Source organism: Miscanthus floridulus, chromosome 13 (assembly GCF_019320115.1).
Source record: "Miscanthus floridulus cultivar M001 chromosome 13, ASM1932011v1, whole genome shotgun sequence".
Classification (NCBI taxonomy): Eukaryota; Viridiplantae; Streptophyta; class Magnoliopsida; order Poales; family Poaceae; genus Miscanthus; species Miscanthus floridulus.
This window is the reverse complement of record NC_089592.1, coordinates 4,032,746-4,049,524: the sequence shown is the minus strand read 5'-3', so window position 1 is coordinate 4,049,524 and position 16,779 is coordinate 4,032,746.

Genomic DNA, 16,779 nt, shown 5'->3' with positions numbered 1-16,779 from the left:
TACGCATTTCTGCAACACTCAGTTGTTGAACATGTCGAATCTTTGTAGGCCAACATTCTACTCCATACAACATAGCCGGTCTAATCGCCGTTCTATATAACTTGCCTTTTAGCTTTTGTGGTACCCTCTTATCATAGAGACTGCCAGAAGCTTGTCGCCACTTGATCCACCCTGCTTTGATTCTATGGCTAACGTCCGCATCAATATCTCCATCCCTCTGTAGCATCGATCCCAGATACCGAAAGGTATCCTTCTTATGCACTACTTGACCTTCCAAACTCACATCTCTCTCCTCCTGTACAACTCCGCCAAAGTCGCATCTCATGTATTCGGTTTTAGTTCTGCTCAATCTAAACCTTTAGACTCTAGTTTTCTATTTACTCCTGCATGACTTTCGTCCACTAGCACTACATCATCAGCAAACAACATACACCAAGGGATATTCCCTTGTATGTTCTTGGTAACCTCATCCATTACCAAGGCAAAGAGATACAGGCTTAAGTCTGACCCTTGATGAAGTCCAATTTTAATCGGGAAGTAATTTGTGTTACCATCGTTTGTTCGAACACTAGTTACAACATTGTTGTACTTGTCCTTAATGAGGGTCACGTACTTTGATGGGACTTTATGTTTGTCCAAAGACCGCCACATAATATTTCTTGGTATCTTGTCATAAGCTTTCTCCAAGTCAATGAAAACCAAGTGGAGGTCCTTCTTCTACTCTCTAAACCGCTCCATAACCTGTCTTATTAAGAAGATTGTTTCTGTGGTTGACCTTTCGGGCATGAAACCAAATTGGTTTGTTGATATCTGTGTCATTCCTCGCAGACGCTGCTCGATGACTCTCTCCCATAACTTCATAGTGTAGCTCATCAACTTAATTACCCGATAATTAGTACAACTTTGAATATCTCCCTTGTTCTTGTAGATTGATACCAATATGCTTCTTCTCCACTTCTCAGGCATCTTGTTCGATCGAAAGATATTGTTGAACATCTTGGTTAGCCATACTATAACTATATCCCCGAGACATCTCCACACCTTGATTGGGATACCATCAGGGCCCATCGCTTTGCCCTCTTTCATCCTTTTCAAGGCTTCTCTAACCTCCGATTCTTGAATCCTCTGCACAAAGCGCCTGTTAGTGTCATCAAACGAGTCGTCCAGCTGAACGGTGGTGTTCTTGTTCTCACCATTGAACAATTTATCAAAATACTCTTGCCATCTATGTCTGATCTCATCCTCCTTCACCAAGAGCTGCTCCCTCTCATCCTTTATGCACTTGACTTGGTTGAAGTCCCTTGTCTTCCTATCGCGAGCCCTAGCCATCCTATAAATATCCTTCTCTCCTTCCTTCGTACTCAAACGTCGGTAAAGGTCCTCATAGGCCTGCCCCTTTACCTCACTCACCGCTCGTTTTACAGTCTTCTTTGCCATCTTGTACTTCTCTATGTTATTTGCACCCCTGTCATGATACAAGCGCTTATAGCACTCCTTTTCCTTAATAGACTTTTGCACATCTTCATTCTACCACCAAGTGTCTTTCGAGTCGCATCCACTCTCTTTGGTCACTCCAAGCACCTCTGAAGCAACCTTCCGAACGCATGTTGCCGTCTTCTCCCACATGCTGTTTGCATCGCCTTCATCGTTCCAAGGGCCCTCTTCAATGACCTTTTTCTTAAAGACCTTTGATGCCTCTCCTTCTAATTTCCACCACTTCGTTCTAGCAACTCTAGCTTGTTTGTTCCCACGAGCTTGCACCAAAAAGCGGAAGTCAGCCACCACCAGCTTGTGTTGAGCGACCACACATTTTTCAGGTATCACCTTACAGTCCACGCATATTCATTTATCCCTCCTTGTAAGGACAAAGTCGATTTGACTAGAGTACTGGCCGCTACTAAAGGTCACTAAATTGTACTGTCTCTTATGGAAGAAAGTGTTAGCTATCATCAGATCAAAAGCTATGGCGAAGTCTAAGACTTCCTCTCCCTCCTAGTTCCTACTACCATATCCAAAACCCCATGAACCGCCTCGAAACCTGCACTTGATGTACCTACATGGCCATTAAGATCACCTCCTATAAAGAGCTTCTTGCTACTAGGGACAACTCTAACCAAGCGATCTAAGTCTTCCCAGAAAAGCCGCTTAGCACTCTCATCATGGCCTACTTGGGGGCATACGCACTAATTACGTTTAAGACTATATCACTAATGACAAGTTTAACTAAGATGATCCTATCCCCTTGCCTTCTCACCTCTACCACACCATCCTTGAGGCTCTTATCAATCAAAACTCCTACTCCATTTTTATTTGAAGTTGTCCCTATGTACCAGAGCTTGAAGCTGGTATTGTCCACCTCCTTCGCCTTCTGCCCCTTCCATTTAGTCTCTTGAACGCATAAGATATTTACACGCCTCCTAACCGCTGTGTCCACTAACTCTCTTAACTTACCTGTAAGTGACCCTACATTCTAGCTACCTAAATGGGTCCTAGTTGGCTTGACTAGCTTCCTTACTCTTCGCACCCGCCGAGGTAGGTGTGAAGACACTTGCTCATTTTGCACCACACCCGGGCGCCGATGTGGCGTGCCACTAAGGATGCGACGACTCGATCCTTGCTCACTTGACACCGTGTCTAGATCGTGACACGGCGCATCACAGGGGTGACGACCCGGCCTTGCTCATTTAACACCATACCCGGGTTCCGACATGGCGCGTCGCTAAGAGGATTACGCCCTAACGGGATTCTTTTGGGTTTCATCTCCATTAAAGTGGCTAAGTTTTTACATTGGCTCGCCGTGCCTAACACAACCCTACTCCTTTACCAGGGCCTGAGACCTGCTATGCTGGGACACCAAAGGCGCCCCACCATAGGCGCAGTTTCATCCTTTAGCTAATTGACAAGAAGAAATTTTACATGTGAGATATCAATTCCTATCCGGCTAAGTAAAGTTGCACATGCTGACCCTTAGGTACCATTTCTGCATCTCAGATTCCTCCCTGTTATGGAGCATAAGAACTGTGTGAATGCAATCTAGAAGGTTGTACATTGTTGCTCATTTGTTTGGTGCCCTTGCTTCGTTGTTTGCAGAGTGAGATGCTGCAGGAGTCCAATATCTCCAAGTTCAAGTCACAAGTGTAGAGCTGGCAGGTATTGTTCAAAGCTAAAATGTTAGATCACTAGAATTAGATGTCTCTGGATTTTCATTGAACCTAATTTGGGAGCTTGATTTTCATTGAACTTAATTTGGGAGCTTGTACAGGTTCCACATAAATTGTTGCTGTAGTTTGAAACTGCATGAGTGCTCACCAACATTGCATTAGGCACATCAGAGAACACAAAGGTGGTGGTTGGGCATGGTGCTGTGCCCATATTTTTAAGCACGTCAGAATTAAAAAGCAGTTTTATGGAAGGAGTAAGTTCTTATTTTCTAGCCCCATAGTTTTCTACAGAAGGGATTACATTGATAAATCTAATGTCTTGGGTGTTACCAGATGCTATTTGTCTAAATGTCCTGTGTCAATGTGATTACATATTACATAAAGAGTGGAGGCCTAACCTGGTTAGTCTTCAATTTTTTATGGTAATGTAGATGCTCAAATTTTCTTCTGACAGAGCATACTTGTTCTCAGGTTTGGCTTACCGATTCATTTACCTTCTGTGTAGGTCAATTTAACTCAGTTTTTTCCTCGAAGACCTGTACTTCTCAATGACAATTTTTCTATTTTAGGTGGTTTGGAGGGAGCTCTTGTTGTGTGGCAACTAGATACCGAAAAGAGAAGGTATTCTTATGCTTATAGTTTAGATAAGTAAATTCAAGTTCCCTCCATAGTTTTCCTCCTGAATTTGCTTGAAATATCAGGAGTCAGAAACTCATGTGAGACTTTTGAAGCTTATATATTTTTATTCTTTTGATCCAATTATGTTTTATCTTATGATTTTTTTCCTATTTTTTATGTGGCAAACTTTGCTAGGAATTTTTGCTGACGGTGACGGAAGGAGTCTGTGGAAATAAGGAGAAGTCTGTTTTGGCCTTAGGTTGCAGACTTGCAGGAATAGCATGCCAAATTGTATTCAATAAGAAATGGATGATTTCATTGGTGCATTGGTTCTATATTTAGATCATAAGAAACCACATATGCAACTAAGATTGGATAAATCGTGTAATGAAAAAAAAATTATACTAAATAACCATTTGTCAACTTATTACATAAGTAATTCTGCAATGGGTTATCACACATGCTGGTACTGAAACATCTTAGGTTTGAACTAAAAAGTAGCGATACATAATTATTGAATGTTGAAGCCCAGAGTACTCTGTTCTATTTTTGGGAGATAAATTAGTGAACCGCGTGTTTATTGTTGAATTGCGTGTTAATTTTGGGAGCCAAATTACCGAGTTTATTGTTGAATTATTCAGAGTGTTTCTTCAACAGCTTGTCTAGCATCAATATTGCTTGTGTGTGAAAACAAGAATTGTATCATCAAGGTGAAAAGAATTGAGTGCATTCGGCCCAATCTGTTGCTACAGTTTTGATTTGTTGGCCTATGAAATTTCAAGCCAACAATGACATTTTGTAGTATTGTCAATTTTTTTTGACAATGATATTTCAGTTCTAATTTGCATATATCATAATGTTGCCATAGCGTTAGCACGGGTAGTATACTAGTACAAGCAATAATGACCCACCTTTCTAACTGGGCCCTCATGGGCCGGCCCACACCTCGTGCACCATCCTGCACAAAGCCTCGTCCCTTGGTGATGCCTTCATTCCAAGATTCTCCCAAGAGCGAAGGATGTTGACCCTCACTCGTCATCCAGGTCCTCGGTGCCCTCTCGAAGCTTTGACGGGACCTTCACGATTTCTGGCTCGAGAGCTCCCGGATGTGGTGTTGGAGCGTCGACAAGAACCTATGAACACAGATGGAAAATGCACGAAGTTTTGGTTATATGTTAGTGTGTTTGAGGGCCTGGGCATGCATTCTGCAATCACTACTGGAGGCGACTTCTTTGTCGAGTGCCTCAGGCACTCGGCAAAGGTTGATATACACTCGGCAAAGCCTAGGGCGCTCGGTAAATAGTTTATCGGCAAAGACCTCTTTGCCGAGTGCACTTTATCAGGCACTCGACAAAGACTTTGCCGAGTGCCAATCTGACACTTGGCAAAGAAAAGTGTCATGACGGCGAGCGCCACCGAGACAGCAGCTTTGCCGAGTGTCAAGGTCAAGCACTCGGCAAAGGTCCTCGCTTTGCCGAGTGCCGTTGACTTAGACACTCGGCAAAGGTGGCCACTTTGCCGAGTGCCGCAGGCAAGACACTTGGCAAAGCATGTGATGTTTTCCGAGTGCCTGGCCCGTGGCACTCGGCAAATCTCTAATGTTTGCCGAGTGCAATGGCCATTGCACTCAGCAAAGCGTGTTCCCAGATAGTTCCCAGGTAGTCACTTTGCCGAGTGTCATGGCCATTGCACTCGGCAAAGTGACTGAAAACAGTCTTTTTTATTTGTTTTTTACATCCCATCCAAACAAACAGAAGATATATATAACAAACATCACCAACATCACATATATATCATCAACAACACATATATATCACCAACACCACATATATATCACAAACGTCACATATATATCACAAACGTCACATGTCTCATAATACATCACAAATAAGTTCATAAGTAATCCAAGTGCTCCATCATCTTCAACCACAATTGCAAATAGAAGTACCATTAACAACCACAAGTATCATCACTGATTTGGTGAAGGATTCGCTGAAGCATGAGGATCGTTCGATGCCGCCAATTGATTCTGCACAAAGGAGAAGAGATTGCATGTGTGAGACAAGATAAATATATACCATACATGAATAAAATTTTCATACTCCACTAGGTTTGACCATAAACATTAACATACAAACTAAAACATTTATACTCACAGGAGTAGAAAAGTGAGGAGGTGGAGGTGGAGGTGGAGCGAATAGCGAAGGTGGCGGAGCTACACTCATAGCGGTGCCAAGACTTTGCATGTACTGAAGAATCTCCGCCATCCTCCACTGCTCGGCCTCCCGCTCGGCCTCCACCCTCTCCATCTTCGCATGCACCTGCTCCCGTATCCTCCTCTCTTGTTCCAGCTGGGCCTACAATATATTCACCCCAATGTTACAATAATGCAAAGGAAAGGTTTGTAAAAACCAATGAACGATGAATAAACCAGGAATAACCTCGAGTGCTTCCACCCGGTGGTGTGAAGTGTCATGCCGAGGTCGTATGGCCGGGCTCCTGCTCGTGCTACTTGCTCGAATCTGGGAGAGACTGGGAGTAGCAGCTGAGTCGATTGCGCCGTCACCAATCCAGTACCGCCCATGCTTCTTGCCTCCTCCCACCCTCATGATGACTTCTCCATCAAGGTCCTCGGTGCTCAGATCGTACTCTGACCCATGGACCTCCCTTGCCATCGATGTGTACTCACTAAGGTGGCTGTGGATGGTCGCATTGCTGTATGCCTCGGGCCCATCCTCCGGGTTGTAGTCGACGTCGGACGTCGCCTTGCCCTTGTGGGCCATAGCAAATGCCTTGAAGATGGAGCAAGGCTGGCCACCATGTGACGCCGACTGCGAGAAAAACAGCAAGATGATTAGAAATCATGCAGAATTGAGCGTTAGAATAAATAAATGAATTCGCGTACCCATGTTTCTGTGTATCCGCTGAGGCTGCGGCTGCCTTGATGGTGTGCTACACCTGGCATCATCAAACGCTGCTCCCGGCACAAGTTGTGCGTCTCCTCCCACTTGCGTGAGTACCACCTGTCCACCATCCGTTCCTAGCACTGGGGATGCGCGGCGCACCAATAAGGAATCATCTACAGGCCTTCAAGTACATGACATATCAGAAGATGAAATTAAGCCTACTTAATCTCAAAAGGAATCAGTATTAATGTTCTATATTTACCCTGCAGGTACTGGTCTTGTGTTAGCGTCATGGATCTTGCGTCCCTTTTGGTGACCTTCGTTCCAAGGATGGTCCCGTGGTAAGTTACGATGGCCTGGATGCACGCCTCGTAATGCATGTCCACGACGAGTTTTTTGCAGCATTTGGTAGCCACCGCATCCGCCCTGGCCTTATGTCCGTCCTAGCATCTAAAGAAATCTTGCATACAAACACGATGTATCGATTCATTATTTCAAGAATATATTGAGCATTGTAGTGCGAGGAAGACTTACCCACAGCTCTTGCTTCACCCGCTCCGCCTTGTTGTTGAATACCCTACGGGCCTGATCTGTAACATCGGGGGCGGCGGCGTATTGGTCAGACGAGTAGGCCAGCCCTGTCACTCCAGTGTACTCAACCAGGCCAGGGAAGTGCTCCTTTCACAGAAGACCGAGGATGCCATTGACTTGGCATGTGTGACCACCTCCACTCGCCACAATCGTCCAGTTCCTACCCAAGTGATTAAGAAAAATTATTAATTTCTATTTTGATTTTCAACATATCATATAAAGTAGTGATAACATCTAAAGTTACTTACTTTTCCCCCTCGGGTCGAATCAGCGGGCGTCTCTCACAAGGTATCGGTCGCTGAGGGAGGCTTGCGGGACCTCGCAAGTAGATGCTCGATGAACTAGAGGAAGCGGAACCCCCCGCTGTCGCCTCCTCCTCTTCGTCCTCCTGTGCGTCCTTCTACGCCTCCTCGTCGTCCTCCTGTGCGTCCTCCTGCGCCTCCTCGGCGTCCTCCTGGGGCACCTGCTCCTCCTCCTCCTCCTCCTCACATGACGAGGCAGCAGGCGACGACTCCCTCCTGCTGCTCCTCCTCCACCTACTCTCCCTCGGTGCAGCGGTCCTTGTCCTTCAGTACAAGGACGTTAGCTTCCTCATCCCACCGCCCACCATCTTTGTTCAATCACCTACAATTAAAAAGAGTAAACCAATAAGCACAGATAAACAAGAAGTACTTAGAAAGAGATGCAAAATAAACAAAACATAATTACAAAATAACATAGTATTACATATATTAGAAATAATCTTCATGATCGGGTTAGCTGGATCATAAGTCTCATCATCACTATCAATCATGTCGAAATAATCAACACTATCCGAATGAGCAATGTTGTAAGTGTCATTGTCTAAATGTAATCGCTCAAGCATTTGTAAGTCCTTCACACTTTGCACCTCATCTCCAACGTCCTCTTCAATAACCGTTTCATTATCTACTTCCATTCTGATCGCTTTGGTTAAGTCTATCTCAAACCTCTCTTCTAGTCCCTCTTCTTGAAAGAACTCTCCGTCATATGTGTTTGGGTCTAAGTTGTAATCTTCATCGTTTGGGACAGGCACTTTACCGTGTGGCGATACCCTGTGCACAATATCCCAACCCTTAAGATGCCTTATGGTTTGACACACATTCATTGGTGACCCGACCTTGACTTGCGCGGCTCGTGTACATCCACTCACGGTCCTCCATCCTCTAACTTATATAGCGGCGAGTAATATAAACATCAATTGCATCTACACGACGTTCCTACTATCTAATAGGTGAGGATAGGTCACAATCCCACATGAGGATCCGTAGATGAGGTTAGTTCCATGCTCTACTCCTATCCCAGATAGAATTTTGGCAGCACCTCCCCGCTGTTCTCCAAATACACGTCCTGTCAGGGAGAGTGTGTATCTTGAGAACAACAGGGAGATCATGCCGAAACTCTGTCTCGGATCAGAGCAGACCATGGAAACTAACCCCACCTACGCATCCGCGGGCTGTCCAAAAAACGTGGACAATTTGAAACAGATATGGTTTTACATATAAAAATATCTGCATATTTCCAACCGTATCTCTTTCGAATGGGAGACACGTAACTAGGTTACATGATCTATGACCAGATATGGAAAGAGGTGTTATACCTAGGGTGGCGGTGGAGTCAGGCTAGCGGGGCCATGACGGGTCGGTGCAGTGGCGATGCGACGCGGTGCAGGCAGACCCGCAGCGGCGAGGAAGGCGATCGGGGTCGTCGAGGTACTCCGGCTCCGCTCCGACGGGCTCTTCTCTACAAAAAAAGAAACATAAAACTGTCAATACAAAATTTCGGCAGCACCTCCCCTACACGGTGAGGTTTCCAAAACCTACAAGAAAACCAACGGCACGATGGCCGATATGCACATATATATGAATGGCACGATGGCCGACACGCATAAGATTATATCCAACCACATATATATAACAATGTCACAACCACTCCTACGACTACCACCACTGCTACTCTACCACTACTACTACCGCAACTACTAGTAATACTATGATGGCGACGATGGTAGGGCATACCTAGTGGGCATCGTAGAGCGGTGGTGGTGAAGGGGCTAGGGCGCCAGTGGACAAGGAGATGGTTGGGGAAGCGCCGGGGCGGCGCGGGCGCGGGCGGGGGCGGCGGCGGGGCGGGCGTCTCCTTCTTCTTCCTCCTTCCTCCTTCTTCCTCCTTCTCTTCCTTCTTCTTCCTCCTCTCCTCCTCCTCCTCTCTTTCTCCTCCTTCTCCGGCGGCGCGGATGGGGTTGGCGGCGGCACTGGCGTGGGCGTGCGTGTGTGCGGTGTGTGTGGGCCGGCTGGGCCAGGAGGTTAAATCCCCCCTTTGCCGAGTGCCCCCAATCTGGCACTCGGCAAAGTTTTTTTTTATTTTTTTAATTCTTTGCCGAGTGTCACCTGGCTTGGCACTCGGCAAAGAGGGTTTTTAAAAAAAACTTAATTTTTTTAAATTCTTTGCCGAGTGTCACCCGGTCTGGCACTCGGCAAAGAGGGGTTTTTTCAAATTTTTAAAAAAATCTTTGCCGAGTTTGTCTTCTCCTGACACTCGACAAAGAGGCTCCTTTGCCGAGTGTCTTCTCCTGACAATCGGCAAAGAGGCTACTTTGCCGAGTGTCATTTTTTGACACACAGCAAACCATATTTTTTTCACTTTTGACCTCCAAACTTTTTCTGTAGTCCTCATACAATATGTGGTACTCCATGTTCCAATGTGGCACATTTCTCGGACTTTTTCTATATTTCTTTAATTTATTTCATTTCATTTAATTTTCTTAGATAATTCAAATTATAATTGCTAGTCATTCGAATAATGAAAAAATGAATGGAAAAATGATATTCATGTTATTTAGTATAATGTGAGGCCGTATCCAGGAACAGACCACCAATTTCGAACATCTTGTTCACGAAACATGACCACGAACTTGCGGTCGAGTTGTTTTTAAATTATATGAAAAGCAAACGAAGTCCAAAAATCATGAAACTTGTCAAGATGTCAAGATATCATATGTGGAGGCTGTGATAAAAATTTGAGGAGGTTTCGCACAAGTTTATCACGTACGATGCTTACCACCTCGTCGGCCTCTTCACGAAATCATGAAACTTCTTCGGAGATTCTTCGGTTTGCAAGCATCGTACGTGCCAACTTACGCGAAACATCCTCAATTTTTTATCACAGCCTCCACATATGATATCTTGACATCTTGACAAGTTTCATGATTTTTGGACTTCGTTTGCTTTTTATAGAATTTAAAAACATCTCGACCGCAAGTTCGTGGTCATGTTTCGTGAACAAGATGTTCGAAATTGGTGGTCTGTTCCTGGATACGGCCTCACATTATACTAAATAACATGAATATCATTTTTCCATTCATTTTTTTATTATTCGAATGACTAGAATTATCCAAGAAAATTTAATTAAATGAAATAAATTAAAGAAATATAGAAAAAGTCCGAGAAATATGCCACGTTGGAACATGGAGTATCAGGTATTATATGAGGACTGCAGAAAAAGTTTGGAGGTCAAAAGTGAAAAAAATGGTTTGTCGAGTGTCAAAAAATAACACTCGGTAAAGGATCCTCTTTGCCGAGTGTCAGGAGAAGACACTCGGCAAAGGACTAACGGCGCCTGCCGGCCGTTAACGGCGGCGGCCCTTTGCCGACTGTTATTGTTTGACACTCGGCAAACCTGGTCTTTGCCGAGTGCTCGGCACTCGGCAAACCACCTCTTTGCCAAGTGCCAGTTGTTTGCCGAGTGCTTTCTCTCTGGCACTCGGCAAACAACCTCTTTACCGAGTGCCCAATAAAAAGCACTCGCAAAGTCTGGGACACTCGGCAAAGAAGCCGTCTCCGGTATTGAAAAGCTATATTTATTGTGTAATATAATTTGAAAGAGGAATTAGGTTCCCACAATTAGGAAGCAAACTGGTTTTTGATTCTTTCGCCAAGACATTTTTGTGCATTAGACTTGATAAATTTTTTGGGGGGTCCGAGAGTACTTGCATCAGGGACATTTACTGAATAACTGCCCTCGTCATCAGATACCATACGTCCTCTTGACACACGTCTGTGGTGAGGTATATATATGTCATCACAGACACGTTTTGTCCGCTAGCTACGGTACGGGTGACAACTGACAACTCATCAGATCATACATTACAGAGCGAGCATGTCAACAAGACACGTCTCTAATCATATACTTACAGACGCGTATCAAGAAGACACGTCTCTAAATACGCTATAGACGCATCTCAATTCCGTGTCACTGACTGTGATGCCTCCTTTTGTGCAGTTTGGCGTAGTACATATTATGACCGCCCGGGGCTGCTAGCTTGTTGCGAACGCTGGTCGCTGGCCATGAGTATATATTTGTTTTTTTTATAAGAGAGTATATATTTGTTGAGCACGAAGCAGAACGAGACGGCGGCGGGTGGCGGGAGGACCGAGGCCCACAGGCACCGCGCTGCAAATCCATTCTATGGGCCTGGCGGGATCAAGTAACCCAGCTGCATGAACGGGCCCATTTTGTATGTATCACCTGATCGAGCTGCTGCGAGTGGCGATCGCGGCTGATGTAGTGAGGGAGCTGTGGGCTCAAACTGAAAGCTTTCGATTTCAACGACGTTGCAACTTGAACAGCTCGTGAACACGCAGAACCAGCACCTCATCATCCATCATCATCATGATATAAATATCCAAGCCTTGTAATAACAGCTAGCAACGCTTCGTAACCAAGTCTTCGTAATAACAGCAACGCTTCGTCTTATTTATATACTTGTAAAGAAAAACAAAAGCAAGTCTCCGTAAAGAAAGAGCAGGTATTGCTGTCTTCTTCCTGGCCACTTCAACGTCATTGAATAATCAAATTAATCTGTATCAATATATATCTTGTATGTAGTCATCTTGACCTTCGCCACATGTAAACATATGCATATGAACAAGTTCGTCCATGTCATTATTCTTGAATCTTCCTCTCTCTGAATATATATATAGTGAGATAATAAGCACTTACTCAAGGTTTACATCTCATGACGTACGTTGTCTATGCTGAGCTGATGGAGTAGGTCATTAGGCAGATGCAATCATGCATGAAAATTTCTCCCTCCCATCCAATCAAAGGCTCTCCACACAGGCTGATTAGCTTTCGGCTCTCCAAATGGCGGCAACGTAACGGCGCCATCTCCTCCTTTTAATATTTCGTTAGTATTTGTTACTAGCTAGAATGCGTCTGTTGGTGCTCAACAATCAATCAACATACGCGCCAACTCCTTCTAATAATCATTTCCAAGGTCAAGGTCACGGTTCGGCCCTATAGTTTTGAGGACTCTTGATGAACATGACAACATGGGACTAAGGCTAGATTTTTTTTTTTGTAATATGATGACACCATGGGAGAATATAATAAGCAAATAAATAAGCAAAGCAATGATAGAGCATGCTACCATAGCGATCAACAATGACTGATTACGCTGGCATGATATATCAGGGAGTTGTCAACCGAGCAGATTAGGGACAGAGCTGATTCCGATGAAAATTTGAAGGTGATAATTCATTTTTGGCTTGGGCCTGGGTGCAACCGTGTTGGCCCACACAGGATCATCGGCTCAGGTGAGTCGATCACTCACCAGTCTTGCCGAGTACGGCCGACCACGATAGATGTTGTCCGACCACACACTATGGCTAGAGGTAGAAGAAGAGAGGAAGAACAGAGCATACACACACAACAGAGGCACCAGCGTTGGCCGAAGCCCTGAATAGGAGATGGCAAATATGAACTCTCTTTACTGAACCAGCGTTGGCCGAAGCCCTGAATAGGAGATGGCAAATATGAACTCTCTTTACTGAGTTACAGTGGCAAACTATATATACAACTATATTCATCTAGTCCTAGTATAACTGCCATGCTGCTACAGTGACTAGATAACACAGCAAGCCTGCCTCTGGCGACTGCCCCTGCATGTGGCTACAGTGCTGCTGGTGAGCCGTTCATCGTCTGCCCCCTGCAACGGCTACAGTGCCACAATAGAGGGCCTTTTCGGCGCCGCCTTCCCCTACCGTGTTCATACATGGAAGCAGTAGATTATCTAACAATTCTTCTCCTAATCCTACTGCTATCCCTTGAACCCCCTCCATGCCGATCATCTTCTTTAGCTCCGTGAGTCGAAGACGTCCGAGCGGCTTAGTGAGAACGTCCACGAGTTGCCGACCAGTTTCGACGAATTCGATGACGATCTGCCCTCCATCGATACAGTCCCTGAGGAAGTGGAACTTCACGTGGATGTGTTTGCTCCGGTCGTGCAGGACCGGATTCTTTGCGAGGGCGATGGCGGGCTGGTTGTCCACCATCAGTGCTGGTGGGTGAGCTTCCGCACTGGTCAGCTCGTCCAGCAGTCGACGTAGCCACACAACTTAGCACGCTGCTGTTGCCACCGCTACGTACTCTGCCTCGCACGTAGATAACGCCACCACCTTCTGTTTCAGAGACAGCCATGAAATTGGAGCCGATCCGAGGAAGACGTGCACGCCAGAGGTGCTCCGCCATCCGTCGATGTCCCCCGCCATGTCTGCATCGCTGAAGACAGTGAGCTGCAGCCTACTTCCGCCAGTCTTGGGGAAGATGATCCCCTGATCCACCGTCCCCTTGATATAGCATAGTAGTCACTTCACTGCATCCCAGTGATCCTCTCTAGGATCCTCTATGAAGCGACTGACGTAGCCCACGGCGAACGCAATGTCCGGCCTTGTGTGGACTATGTAGCGCAGACCACCGATGATGCTCCGGTAGAGTGTTGCATCCACCTTCGCCGTGGTGCTGGCCTTTGTCAGCTTCAGCGGCTCCTCCATCGGAGTCATGCATGGCTTGCACTCAGCCATGCCGCTCCGCTCCAATAGCTTCGAGGCGTATGCGCTCTAGCCGAGCGTGAGTGCCTTCCTCCCCTGTTTCACCTCAATGCCGAGGTAGTAGGAGAGCGCCCTGAGATCGCTTATTCAAAAACGAGCCACCATCTCAAGCTTGAAGCTGTCAATGTCCTCCGCACGCGCGCCGGTGATGATCAAGTCGTCCACATACACATCGACGATGAGCTCCTCCTTCCCCTGTCGCCGTGTGTAGAGCGTGTGCTCGGTTGCGCACCTCTTGAACCCAAGCTTGCCCAGGCGTCAAGCTTGGCGTTCCACGCTCACGGGGCTTGCCGTAGCCTGTAGAGCGCCTTGCGTAGTCGGAGCACCCTGTTCTCCTCCCCCTTGACGGCAAAACCCGGAGGTTGTCTGATGAAGATCATCTCCGCCAGCTCACCGTTGTGGAAGGCCGATTTAATGTCCAGGTGATGGACGCGCCAATCATTTACTGCTGCCAAAGCCAGTAGCAAACGGACAGACTCCATGCGCGCTACCGGTGCAAAGACTTCCTCGAAGTCGATGCCCTCGTGCTGGACAAAGCCTCGAACCACGAGGCGCGCCTTATGCTTGACAATGGCGCCGTGCTTGTCCTACTTGACTTTGTACACCCACTTCAGGCTAATTGGACGGCATCCTGGAGGTGGATCGACGAGCTGCCAAGTCTCATTTTCCTGGATCGCCTTCATCTCCTTCAGCATCGCCCGTCGCCAATTTCCATCACGCTCGGCTAGCGCGAATGTGGGTGGTTTCTCTGCACTAACGAGAAGCAGCTCTGGGTCATTGAGGAGCCTTCCCGCCAGGCCTGAGCGACCTTTGTTGCCGATGAGGTCGTCCAGCCTTCGGAACCGCACCTCCTCACCTTCGTGGAAGGCATCCACGAACTCAGCGATGTCACTTGAAGGTGAGGCGAACTCAATCAACGTTTATGGACCTCCCTATTCTATCGTAGTGCTCGGCATAGCACCTGGAGTTCTCGGCACCCCGGATGCAGTGCTCGGCACTACTTTTGGATAGCTCGTCACCACTCCTGCAGTGCTTGGCACCACTGTAGGACTATAGAGCCTCAGTCTTAGAGTGGTCAGCACCACTGCAAGACCTCTTGGCTCTACTATGGGAGTGCTCGGCACCCGTCCTTGAGTGGTCGCCACCACTACAGGACCTCCTGGCACCACTCCCGGCATCCCTCCTGAAGTGCTCGGCACTGCCCCAGGAGTGCTCGGCTCTGTTGCTGGAGTGCTCAGCACCCCTCCCGGAGTGCTCGGCACCCCTTCTGCAGCGTCTCCACCACCGTGGGTGACCAAGTGCTCGACGATGAAGGTGTTGGTGAAGCCACCAGCTTCCCCCATGCTTGAACTGTTCCAGTCCCAAGCCGCCTTCTCGTCGAACATGACATCGCGTGAGACAAGCACCTTGTCTCCGCATGGGTCATAGAGCCGGTACGCCTTGGTACCCTTCACGTAGCCTAGGAACACCATTGGTGTGCTCCTGTCCTCCAGTTTGGTGAGGATCGGCTTCGTCTTCCTAATGTGGCCGATGCAGCCGAATGTCTGGAGGAAGGACACACCCGGCTTTCGCCCATACCAAGCTTCGAACAACGTCTTGCCCTTCAGGGCCTTGGTGGGCGCGCGGTTTAGGATGAACACTATCATGGTCACCGCCTCACCCCAGAACCTTGCTGGCATTCCCTTGGCCTTCATCATGGATTGAGCCATGCCGACCACCGTCTGGTTCCATCGCTCCACCACGCCATTCTGTTGTGGCAAGTACGACGCAGTGTGGTGTCGCACCACACCCTGATCCGTGCAGTACGCAGCAAACTCCACCGAAGTGAATTCACCGCCCCGATCAGACCTCAGCACGCGAAGCTTCTTGCCACTCTCGACCATCGCGTGCATCTTGAACTTCTTGATCGCTGCTGCCGCTTCGTCCTTGCTCGTCAGGACGAGCAGGAGGAAGTATCGCCGACCACCATTTGTGGCTGGCGTGATTGGCCCGCAGAGATCACCGTGGACGAGCTCGAGAGTGTTCGACACGCGATACTTGGTCGCCTTTGGGAATGGCAGCCTCCTCTACTTCCTGGCCAGGCAGCTGTCACATAGCTCGCCTCCGTGCTCGATGTGGGGTAGCCCTTAGACCATCTTCTCTAGCCGACCAAGCGCGTCGAAGCTGAGATGTCCGAACCGGGCATGCCACAGCCATGGCTCCTCGGTGTGCCTTGCAGCTAGGCACACCGGCTGCTCTACCTTCAGGTCGAGCAGGTACAACCGGTTCTAGGACCTCTTCACCTTGGCAAGAAGTCGCTTCTCCCGGTCCCTGATCCTAAGGACTCCATCCTTGATCAGTACCTCGCTGCCGCACTCATCTAGCTGGCCAATGCTGATGATGCTGGAACGCAGCTGCGGGATATAATATACATCCATTAGCGCGCAGTACTTGCCGTTCTAGCACCTAAAGATGATGGTGCCGTGCCCTCAGATTGCCACCCTTGAGCCGTCACTGAACTTCACTGTACCGGTAACATCGTCGTCGAGCTCGGAGAAGGCTTCCTTGGAGCCCGTCATGTGGTTGCTGGCACCAGAGTCCAGGTACCACCGCTGC